This window comes from Ursus americanus, chromosome 19 (genome assembly GCF_024610735.1).
Source record: "Ursus americanus isolate L20-20 chromosome 19, mUrsAme1.1.p, whole genome shotgun sequence".
NCBI classification, from domain to species: Eukaryota; Metazoa; Chordata; class Mammalia; order Carnivora; family Ursidae; genus Ursus; species Ursus americanus.
The window spans coordinates 36,038,167-36,050,196 of record NC_142145.1 but is presented as its reverse complement, the minus strand read 5'-3'; positions in this window follow the sequence as shown (position 1 = coordinate 36,050,196).

The following is a 12,030-nucleotide window of genomic DNA, read 5'->3' as shown; positions in this document are numbered from 1 at the left end:
ACAGTGAAAGTGGGCCACTGGCAGGGCAGAGAATGTGGCTTCTGCAGTAGGAAAGGACTACCAGAAAATACCAAAGTGCTAGTTTCCTACAGCAGTAACCTGAAGTTTGAGAAAGAGTTGCCAACAGTTTGTTGTCTGTGTGTGCTTGTGTACTGTGTGTGCACTGTGGATTTACTTACTCATTTGTTCGTTGATTTCATTTATTCATTCATTCATTCCAGGCTGGCAACTTGGCTTTTCATTTTCAACAAAATAAATGTAAAAGTAGAAGGGAATTGGGGTGACTGGGTGGCTCAGTTGGTTAAACGCCCGACTTTTTTTTTTTTTTAAAGCACAGAATATTATTTTTCTTCTTTTTTTTAAGATTTTATTTATCTTTGACATAGAGAGAAAGAGAGAGAGTGAGAGAACACAAGCAGGGGGAGTGGCAGAGGGAGAGGGAGAAACAGACTCCTGGCCAAGCAGGGAGCCCAATGCGGGACTCGATCCCAGGACCCTGGGATCATGACCTGAGCTGAAGGCAGACGCTTAACCGACTGAACCACCCAGGTGCCCCAAAAACCCAACTCTTGATCTCAGCTCAGGTCTTGATCTCAGGGTCAAGCATTCGGGCCCCATGTTACACTCCACACTGGGAGTGGAGAAGAAAAGGAAGAGGAAAAGGAAGAGGAAGAGGAAGAGGAAGAGGAAAAGAAAGAAAGAAAAAGAGAAAGAAAGAAAGAGAAAGAAAGAGAGAGAAAGAAAGAAAGAAAGAGAAAGAAAGAAAGAAAGAGAAAGAAAGAGAGAAAGAGAGAAAGAGAGAAAGAAAGAAAGAAAGAAAGAGTAGAAGGGAATTATATTCTCAAAACTTCCACATCTAAAGAAATGAAAATCAACTTAAAGAAGCAGTCCTTTATAGAACATCAGTCTAAACTACAAGACAGGACATAACGTGTTTACAGTATTGGTAAGCAATCATGAAAAGCAAAGGTGATCTTTCCTAAGATGCCAAATATTAAACCCAAAGAAATTATATGTGTGCACACTTACATAGCCTCTAGTCATTTCTAAGCTGTAGTTATTAAATTGCTTACATCTTAACTATGGAAATAGTACACAATTTTTCTAAATTTAAGTACTTTTCCACAGGAGAAGAAAAAGGAAGAATATTTACGATGAATAATAGACATTTTAGATAGAAATCTGACAATATAAAATTGGAGCTGAAGTTTCTATCATGGGGGACATAAATTGAAGTCTGCAGATATCAGCTCTAAATGAGTGCAAATAGTAAAGAATATTTGTTCTCATCTGCTTATTTTTTTCCATAATCCATGCTGGGGTTTAAAGTCTCTCCCCTGTGCTCCCAAAGCACTCTGCATACACTGTACCTTATTCTGTTTTTCTAGAATTCTTTTGATGCCTCTGTATCACCCTCTAGGCAGGTTTCCAGAAGGAAGACCCTGTGTCTTTGATTCACTGTACTAGTCACAGAACCTAGTAGGCTTCTTGGCTCCGTGGTGCTAAATACACATGGATTTTTAAGCGAAGTATCGAAAACTTAGGTGTTGTAGCACAGATTTTATATGACATTTTAAATATGCAACTTTTTCATTTAGGCCGAAGTTAGTTTTCATATATGCCATCACTTACAGAAAGTGATAACAGCTGTACAAGACTGAGTAAACAAGTAAACATGAGATAAACTGAACCTGAAGAGCTTCACTATAACACTTTCTAAGGCTGATTTTTGTTCTTCTTTTTACAACTAAAAAGTAGGTGTATTAGTTTTTTGGTTTTTTACAGCATCTTTGTATTCACATAACTCTAGGCAAAGTGTTCCACATTATTTGCTTCCTTAGGCATTATATTCTTTTTCTTTATAATTCCAATACCTGATGAGTCCCTTAGATGTTGAAAATCCAAATTTTCTATGTTCCCCAAGTGTGAAATGCTAGTGGGAATGAGAAATGATATTCCCGTCTCCACTGGGATCCCGCTGCAGCGGCCCTGCATTATCTGGCCAACAGGTGGCAGCATGCTCCAGGGAAAGGTCTCAAGAATCCCGTGACTATTTCCTACTGAGTTTTCCCTTCAAAGCCGACAGGAAAGTACTAACCGGTGGATAAACAAAAATCTATTTACTGCACTGGCTCTGGCCAAATTGTATTTCCAAAGCTGTAAAGGTAACTGAAGTTTCCATCCATTTTACAATCGGATCCAGGGTCACAGCTATTGCTAATTATCACCTGCTTGTTAATTCACAACAGGTGTAACACAACACAAACTAGCAATGTTCCTGCGGAGCTGAACAGGCAAAGGAACAAAGAGAGCTTGAGAAGGAAGAACTTGAAAACTGCGTGAATATTCTGGATTACCTCTAATATGCACCTTTGATGAGCTTTTGGTCTAATAAGCAATTACTATGTGATGTATTTTACTGTTATACTATTAACCCTTATATATTATATAAATTATATTATTAACATAGATACTAACAATAATACAATCGCCTATGAAAACTAGTGAGGATTTTAAGGTTGATTAGCTTACTCATTCTTCGTAAGAGCAAACACCTCCGTAAAAGTAGAGGTCTCTGTCCCACGGCCTAGGTACTTCTATTTAGACTGACATTCAACACCTTCATGTAGTTCACACCTGTAGGATGTGACTAGCATGTGATCCTTTCACAGACTGATAAAATTACAGTAAAATGTTAGGTAAGTTAGGTTTTAAAAATTAACATTTGTTTGGATTTAATTTTGGTTGGTTTGGTTAGATTCAGTCATTAGCAGAATGCATTCACTTATGTGACTTCATAATTTTTTTTCGTTCTGCCATGTTGTCACGCTTACTTACACAAACTGGTAATACTATCCTTGATTCGAAAGCTTTAAGAGAGCCTGACATGTTCTCTATTTAGAGGGTTTTTACTTGAGTCCCCGGTTTCCATGCAGTTTCCTAGGTGACTGAGAAATAAGTTGCTATTTAAACACAAGACCAAACTGAGTAGACTGGTTTAATTGCACATAATTTACTTAAGACTTGTTTAAAATTATGTAAAGGACTAGTCACTATGGTTAGAAATGTTGGGCATGGGGTGAGGGTGCACCTGGGTTGCTCAGTTGGTTAATCGTCTGCCTTCGGCTCAGGTCATGATCCCAGGGTCCTGGGATTGAGCCCTGGGTCTAATCTCATTGGCTCCCTGCTCAGTGGGCAGCCTGCTTCTGCATCTCCGTCTCCATCTCCCTCTGCCTCTCTCCCCTGCTCATGCACACTCTCTTGCTTGCTTTCTCTCTCAGATAAGTCTTAGAAGAAAAAAAAAATGTGTTGAGTATGAATACATTCATGACCTTGAATTTCAAAGGAAACATGGAGACTTATAGCAGATCATCTCACTGGCGATGGTAGCACAGCACTAGGAGAAGCAGAGTCACTTAACATCATTCCAGGTCTACTGTAGAGTTCATGGAGTTGCTAAGTGCAGGACCGGTTGTTAAAGCTCTCGGCCCCAATCTATCCCAATTGTATGCAAGCAGTCCAGACATTTGTTCAATGTGTGTCAAGACAGTAGTTTAGTAAATTTGTTTCATTTCTTAGCAAACCAAAAAACTAAATAGTAATAAAGACATTTTAAGGATAACTTTAAAAAATAAGTACTTCTAATTCAACAATATGCCCAAGTGCTTTGCGGGCCCAAGGGATACACTCCTGAGTAAGTCAAGAGGAGCACAGCATAACAGAGCCCTTCCTAAGGGCTAGGCAAGGCTTCAGAGGGAAAAGAACATACACTGTCCTTGAAGGATGCTGAAGATTTTAGCCAAAAGGAAAACGTGATTAAAGTCAGGACAAAGGCAAAGAAATTAAAGAGTACCAGGAGAAAAACAGAACATCAGCTTTGGTGCCCAAATACACACGTGGGTATTGATATGGGAAACAAAGGCAGAAGAAAAATTGTTAAATTTCCTTACTACCTATTGCCCACTGCCAAGTCCTTGAAATAGGCAGAGCAACATTCCTCTAGGGACTCAGTTGCCTCAATGTTAATACTTGACTAAGGGCAAAAAGCAATCTTAGTCCAACCCCCAGGATCCTGTAAGTCTATTTTAACAAACAAAAAATTCCTTTGGAAACTTCCTTTATCTCTCCCCACAGAATACATGTTGGCAATCATCCCCAAGCACATGACCCGCCGATATACATCTGAAGAGTCCCAGGACTGGGTTTTTACTAAACAGTAATAAATGACCTTTTCCTAAAAATAACTAGCCTCCTCAGGATCCTGGAAACCTTGTTACCAAAATACCTGGAGCCTTACTATGTTCCTAACCCCCTCCCAACCTGAAAGTATATAATGGGCCATTCTTCACAACCCTAGTACAGCTCTTTCTGCCCACAGGTCCTGGCCCCATGGGTTTAATAAAACCGCCTTTTTGCACAAAAGACATCTCAAGATTTCTTTCTTGGCCATCGGCTTCAAATCCTAATGTCTTTCCCACATCAGGTAATATGGTTCAGAAGGAGGAAGAGGTTAAATGGAATGGTAAGCGTGTGTGCCTTATAGAACGAGGGCACAGCAAGGCAGCAGACATTCACACGTGGCAGGATTAATCAGATTCACGTTAAGATTCCGGCAGCAATCTGAAAGATGCATTGGAATAAGAGGCCAGATAGGAATCAAGGAAATGAAGAGCTTATTAGAAGACAGACCATAAAGGCCTGAGTTGAAACAGGTGGAAGGTAAAGACAACAAATTTGAGCTATTTCGGATGATAATTCAATAGGATCAGAGTTTAAAAATGACTAGTTTCCCCTTACACTGGCCCTAAATTTCTGCTTAGTCGTGACACTGTGAGGAGAAAAAAAAAAGTTAATAAAACAAGGCAATTATTATAATTCCACAGTAATAATTCATTATCAATAATAAGATTAGAAATAAAGAAAGGTAGTTGAACGGGGTTTGGCTGTGTGAACATTGAAGCATTGTTGGACTGTTCACCAATGCTCAAATCAAATTCACATAAACCAAAAATTAAGATTTGGGGCTTGTTAGATGGAATATCGTGATGTAACAAGAAATCAGTATCTGGTCTTCCTTCTTGGTTCCTGGCACAAAGCTCCTAAAACCCTTGGGATTTTCTGAGCAATAGGCATGAGAGAAGAGTCTTTTGTTATTCACAATAAGCCCCGTCAAGTACACATGAGTATTGGCTAACGAGATGGAGCAGGAGGGCTTGTTGCCCTAGGAACCAACCACAGGATTAGAAAATTGGAATTCACAGTCCTACACCCTACTTCTAACTTTCAGGAAGGGGAGAGGGAAATAGAGATTGAGTTAATCATCAGTGGTCAATGATCTAATCAGTTGTAACTACAAAATGAGACCTCCTTAGGAACCCTACACAAACCAAGGGAGCTTCCGGGTTGGTGGTACAACCTGAATTCTGTGGGGACAGAAGCTCCTGAACTCGGACTCTTCCTGACTACACCTAACTCTTCATCTAGCTGTTCATTTGTATCCTTTGTAATAAGCCAACAATAGTAAGTCAAGTGTTCCCCCGATTTCTATGAGCTACCCTCACAAATGACCAAACCTCAGGGGGGCTGCAGGAACCTCCAATTTGTGGCCAGGTTGGACAGAAATGTGGGTAAGCTGGGAACCCACTACTTGTGACTGGTGTCTGAAGTGAAGAGACAGTCATGGGGACTGAGTCCTTAACCTTCAGGGCCTGTGCCAACTCTGAGAAGCTGGCAGCAGAGCTGAATTGACTGTGGCAAACCCAGTTGTGGGACTGGACAACCCCTTGATGTGGAAAACCCACACCTTGGGTATCAGAAGGGTGAGGAGGAGAGAAACCGATTTCCTTCAGTAGACAGGTCAGGAATGGGAAAACAGATTTACACATAGAGTGAAATCATTCTCCTAGAGGAGGAGTATTTATGAAGAGAAGAGTGTTGAACATGAGCTGGGCAGTGTATAAAGAACTAGGTGTAAAGGGAGTAGGTAGTGGGGCACCTGGGTGGCTCAGTCAGTTGAGCATCTGCCTTGGGCTCAGGTCATAATCCCAGGGTCCTGGGATGGAACCCTGCGACAGTCTCCCTGCTGGTCTGCATCTCCCTCTCCCACTGTGCTCCCCCTTCCCCCACTCATGCCCACCTGCTCTATCCCAAGGGGTTAAGGGGGCAAAGACGGGGGCAAAGACGGGGGCAAAGACGGGGGCAAAGACGGGGGCAAAGAAGGGGGCAAAGAAGGGGGCAAAGAAGGGGGCAAAGAAGGGAGCAAAGAAGGGAGCAAAGAAGGGAGCAAAGAAGGGAGCAAAGAAGGGAGCAAAGAAGGGAGCAAAGAAGGGGGGAAGAAAAAGGAAGTAGGTAGTAAAGAGGAGCTAGCTTGGCCAAGAGTGGGTACAGCGGGTGGGGGCGGGGGAGAGGACAGGCATCAACAGTGACAAATGCTATTGTTTAGAATGGGTAAGGATTGACAAGAGGCCATTGCAAGGTGCTGGCAGTTACAAAGTGACTACCTCCAAAAGTTCAACTTTAACAGGAATGGTATAAAGAAACAATTGTGTCAGGTTGAGTAATGATTAAGTATGTATCTTTATCTCTACAGTCCCGTAATTTCCAAAAATCATACATTAGTGTAAAAGTAAATTCTAGCTTTAAAATTTTTCAATACACTCTTTCAAAGGGAATGGTAATGTGCAGCACATTTTGAAAGTGCAAAAATATAGTATCTTCAGTTCTTCAAGAGGCAAGCATTAGCAGTCTCAAATGTCACTGAAAAGAACACTTCCATTTCCCCAACAGCAATGTCCAAAATATATTTTTGTTTTCAGTGATTTTTATACTGTACTTAAAGCATAAGCACCAAAAGTAGAGAGAGTAATAAACCTCCACGCCCAGTGTGAAATAAATCTAGAACGTGCAAATCAAAGGATAAAAACAGATATTCAAGACAAAGAAAACAGTATTTTATCCTTAATCTGGTTTTTACAGAATTAAATTACATAGCATTCTCACATCAATCTTAAACCTAGTGGTCCTTAATTCATTTACTAAAAAACAAACTAAGGAGCGTCCAGCTGGCTCAGCTGGTAGAGCGTGTGACTCTTGGTCTCGGGGTTGTGAGTTTGAGCCCACTCAAGTAGAGATTACTTAAAAATAAAATCTCTAAAAAAATAAAAGAAATAAAAATTTGTTTATAAAACTGAAAATAAAGTTGCTGTTCCTGCTTGGACCCTACAAGCAGATAGGACACTGGTCATGTGACACTGAACTCCAATTCAAACCTCTGTCAAGTACTTCTTGGTATCCCCTGATAAGAGATCAACAAAACCATTTCTGAAGGTAAATAGGTCCTAAAGTTAAGTATGTAAAGAAACCATCATCAATCAAAACATTTTCTTCTGTGGTTGATCATATCTTCCTGGAGGAAGAGCAAACTAACATTGAGCTGCCCTAATTATCCTTTCAAAGGGCAGTTTTGAAGGGATTTGTTAAAACACCCTATTAAGTTTGCCACCCAGCCAATCAGACACTAAATGCAAAAACCCAAAAGCCAACCATACTAAATCTGGTCACAATGGCTTTTCTGTGGTCAAGTGGCTCACTTTCCCATTTAAAGGTAAAATCATCTTCACTACCACCAAACCACCACCCCCATCACTGGTTTTCCCCCAAATGCTTTCACTCAACATTAAAATCGGGCCCCTGAGCAGCTAAGGATTTCCCTCTCCAACATGGGCTCACTGGGCTGTGGTGTATAGGTTTTTTGTTTTTGTTTAAGATTTATTTGAGACAGGGGCACCTGGGTGGCTCAGTCCATTAAGCGTCTGCTTTCAGCTCAGGTCATGATCCCAGGGTCCTGGGATCGAGCCCATGTTGGGCTCCCTGCTTGCAGGAAGCCTGCCCCTCCCTGCTTGTGCTTGGTTGCTTTCTCTCTCCCTAATAAATAAAATCTTTTTTTTTTTTAAGTGCTTTTAAAAAAGCACGAGTGGGAGGGGCAAAAGAAGAGGGAGAAGCAGACTCCCTTCTGGGCAGTGGCCCCAAGGCGCAGGGCTCTGTCCCAGGACTCTGGGATCATGACCTGAGCCAAAAGCAGACACTTAACCGACTGAGCTACCCAGGCTCCCAAGAGTGTATAGTTTTGTTTTTTCTTAATGAACTCATAATGCTTTTGTGGAGAAGGAGGGAAGCTTTTATTGTTTAAATAGTTCATTCAAGTACTCCTGACAGGCCCTGGTTGGCATCTTAGGGTAGGAATCCAGATGGACTATAAAGAAGGACAAAAATAAGAGGGATTTTGGTAGGTTTTAGTCTCTGCTGTATGCCCAGCACTCGAAGCAGGCTCTGGTACATGTGGACATCTGGACATAATTGTTTTAAGAATGGATCAGAACCCACATCTGTCTGACTCTGAAGCCCACACTATCTACCACATCAATTTCCCAAACTAATTTGATAAGAATCTTCTGAGGTATTTGTCAAAAACAAACTCTAAAAACCCTCCCTAGGTGTTCTAATTGAAGGCCTAGAAAAGCATATCCTTAACAAAGACCCTAAATAATTCTTACCATCCAGCAAATCCAGACCTACAGCACTGTTCTTTCCTCCAGCCTCCACATTCTTGTCACCGACACAATCCCTCCTCCCCTAATACCAACAATACACATTCATCAAGCACTCTTCTAAGTCTATTTATTTATTCACTTGACACTCATAACTTTATGAGTTAGGTAGATACGATCACTTCCCCCCCTCCTTTTTTTTAGAAGAGTGGGGAATAGAACATTTAAGAAGCTTGCACAAGGTCACAGAGCTAATAATTGAGAGAGCAGGGATTCAGACCCCGTGGTGCTCCAGAAACTCAACTCCTAACCATTATATTATCCTGTCCATACCCACTGGTCCCATCATCCCCAAAGTGTGGGCCCCAAGTGTCCCTTTGGGTACCCATTTCCACTCCCGTGGATGAAAGTCACCTTGTAGTCTCTGTATACGTGATCACAAATTTCAAACTGGTAGATTACATAAAGGAAGTTCCACAAATAGATATTCAATTGGATCTTTTAAAGATCAACAAAAAAAGTTGCCATTTATAAAGGAAGGGTTATTACCTGCAGCAGCATAATCCCAATCACCAAAACATAATGTAATTCTTAAAAGCAAAATAAATCCAGAAAAGGTAAGCAAATTAGGCTGCACCTTCTGAAAAATATTTTAAAATAATGTATTTGGCCAACAGGAGGCCTAAATATTGGGCAGTATATAAATTAGACAGACATTTACCACCACACTGCCTGACAAGATTAAAAATTTCTCGGGGTACCTGGGTGGCTCAGTTGGTTGGGCAACCTGCCTTCTCAGGTCACGATCCTGGGGTCCTGGGATCCAGCCCTACAGCTTCCTGCTCAGCGGAGAGTCTGCTTCTCTTCCTCTCCCTCTGCTCCCCCACCTCCCCACAACCCCCTGTCCGTGTGTGTGCGTGCGTGCATGTGTGTACATGCTCTCTCAAATAAATAAATCTTTTAAAATTTTTTTGTTTATCATTAGGCACTGTCAGAGAGAAACCCAATGGGTATTCAGTAAGTTCACTGTTCTGTAGAAAAGTTCAGGTAAAACCTAGATTTCCTTCTAAATGATTGCTACAAGAGAATTTAGGCAAATACCACAAGCTCAAGGCAACCAGATGAGATTTTTAAACATGTCCACTTTACTACAAATAAGTTACAATGAAACGAGGTGAATGTCTTTTAGTACCCAAGTCCTACAGCTTTTTTTTAAAAGCCTTCTCTCCAGACTCTTGTTTCCCCACCCACAAAACCATTAGAAAATGTTCCACTCAGATTTTAGCTGAGTTGTTGATTTTATTACTCATATTCCATGCATTTAGAGAGGCATCACCTTTTCCCCCCTTAATCTCAGAATAGATCTTCATTCAATCACCCCTAAGACAGAACAGAATCCGAAGGGAAGATCTTTCTCAAGTGTTTGACAAGATTGAGAGCTAGGACAAGACTGGTCATTGCGGTTAAGCTGAAAAGGAAGGGAAAAAAGTAGAACAGGAGGAGCCCACCCGTAGCTTTAACTCTGTGTTAGGCACGATAAATGAACGCACCTCATGAGTGAGGTCAAGGGCTTTCTTGGACATTGATGTAAAGAGAAACAACTTGGTAAATAAGGCCTTTGTTTACTGTTTTGGGTACTACAAATAAGCACTGTCTCATTCCGTTACTACATCTATTAGCTGTCTCTAAAAAATACAAAGCTAAACTGGTGATATCAGGGTAACAGTAATAGAATATACTGGTATAGTATTTCTGATATTCTGTAGCTGATCATTTGGCATCCTGGAGTCGCAAGGTCATGCTAATGGTCCAAGGTTTTGTGGGGTGTTTTTTTTGTTTTGTTTTGTGTTGGTTTGGTTTTGTTTTTGTTTTTAAACACAAACACCTCCACCATCAGGCATTTGGGAAATATACTACAAACCCTCCAACCACAAGCCTCAACCACGTCTTTTGCCTTCTGCTCGATAGGGAACATCCCCACCCAGCTACTTCCCAGCACTCTAAAAAAGATAAATAAAATAAAATAAAGAAGAGTTTAGTTCCAGTTCTCTTTCAGTCTCTGATTCTCCCTATAACCCCATGTGGCCCTGTGAGGCATGCAGTGCTCCCATCCTCTAGGGAATTGGAATAATTCCCAAAGGCAGTTATCACCGTGTCTGGCCTCTTAATATACCTGATTAAAATAAACCCTGGGTTAAAAGAGTTTAATATTTAATATTTAAAAATATTATTCAAATATTCGAAATATTATTCAAAATTTTCCTTTCTGAACGCTTGCTGTCTTTGAACCCTTCAAATAACTATGATCACTAGTTTCAGCACTACTAAAAAGGGAGGTACGTGAAAATTTTGAAGCTTTGGGGAACCCCCCCTTTTTTTTTTTTGTTTTTTTTAAAAGAAAGCAGACTGCCACATGCAGCACCTCCTTGGGATGTGTGTGGAGTCTTGGAAGCTTGACTAGCCTACATTCTCCTACAAATGAACCTCGAGGGCTTGTTCGGAGGTTGGCAGGGGAGCACAGCTACTCCTGTACCCTTGACCGAAGAACAGTCCTCCTCTGTCAGGGAAGGTCGTCCTTTCTGACACATGCACAGCTTTGGGAGGGACGCACATGGAGTGATGAGGGAGAAAGAGACTCTCACCTAGCCAGCCACGTCAGCCCCATCAACCTTCTCGATCACTGGGAAGACAGATGTTGCAGTCGGATTGCCCTCACATCCGAAAGTTTTGAAATTTTTTATTGTTTTTGTTTTTTAAGATGAGAGAGAGAGAGAGGGAGGGAGGGGGCACAGACATGAGCAGAAGAAGGGGCAGAGGAAAAGGAGAGAGAATCTCCAAGCAGACTCCCTGATGAACACAGAGCCCGATTCTGGGCTCTATCCCATGACCCTGAAATCATGACCTGAGCCGAAACCAAGAGTCGGACATTTAACAAAATAAACCACCTAGACAACTCATTTTGAAGTTTTTTTTGAGCAAACATCAATGTGCATCAGGCAGCACCAAGCTGACAATAGCTAGGGGCACTCCACCAGCAGGAACTAAGGGAGAGGCCTTATAACACAGACAGAGAAACAAATCAAAGAAATTCTTTGATTGGCTACAACTTGTTGCCTTATTTGAGAAGGCTTAGTTGGCTGTTTGTGACTAGCTATTCTTGAGTTTCTAGTTGTTCATTTTGAGGCCTTTAAAGGCATCCACGCTAGCTCAGGTTTTGGTTTGCTTACATAGGCTGCTAAGGCATTAGAGTCACCCTAGCGGTTCCTTGTCTAATTACTTGAACAGCCCCTGTACTCTCTCTTGTACGTTCGTGTGCTCGGCCATACTGGAGAGACAAGGTGGAAAGCCAAAACCCTACGGAGTTTATGCTCTAGGATTCATAGTGGAAAGTGAAGTGAAAAAGCCTATCTCGTATTTCATCTGAATCCCTCACTTTTTTTTTTTTTAAGATTTTATTTATTTATGTGACAGAGAGACAGCCAGC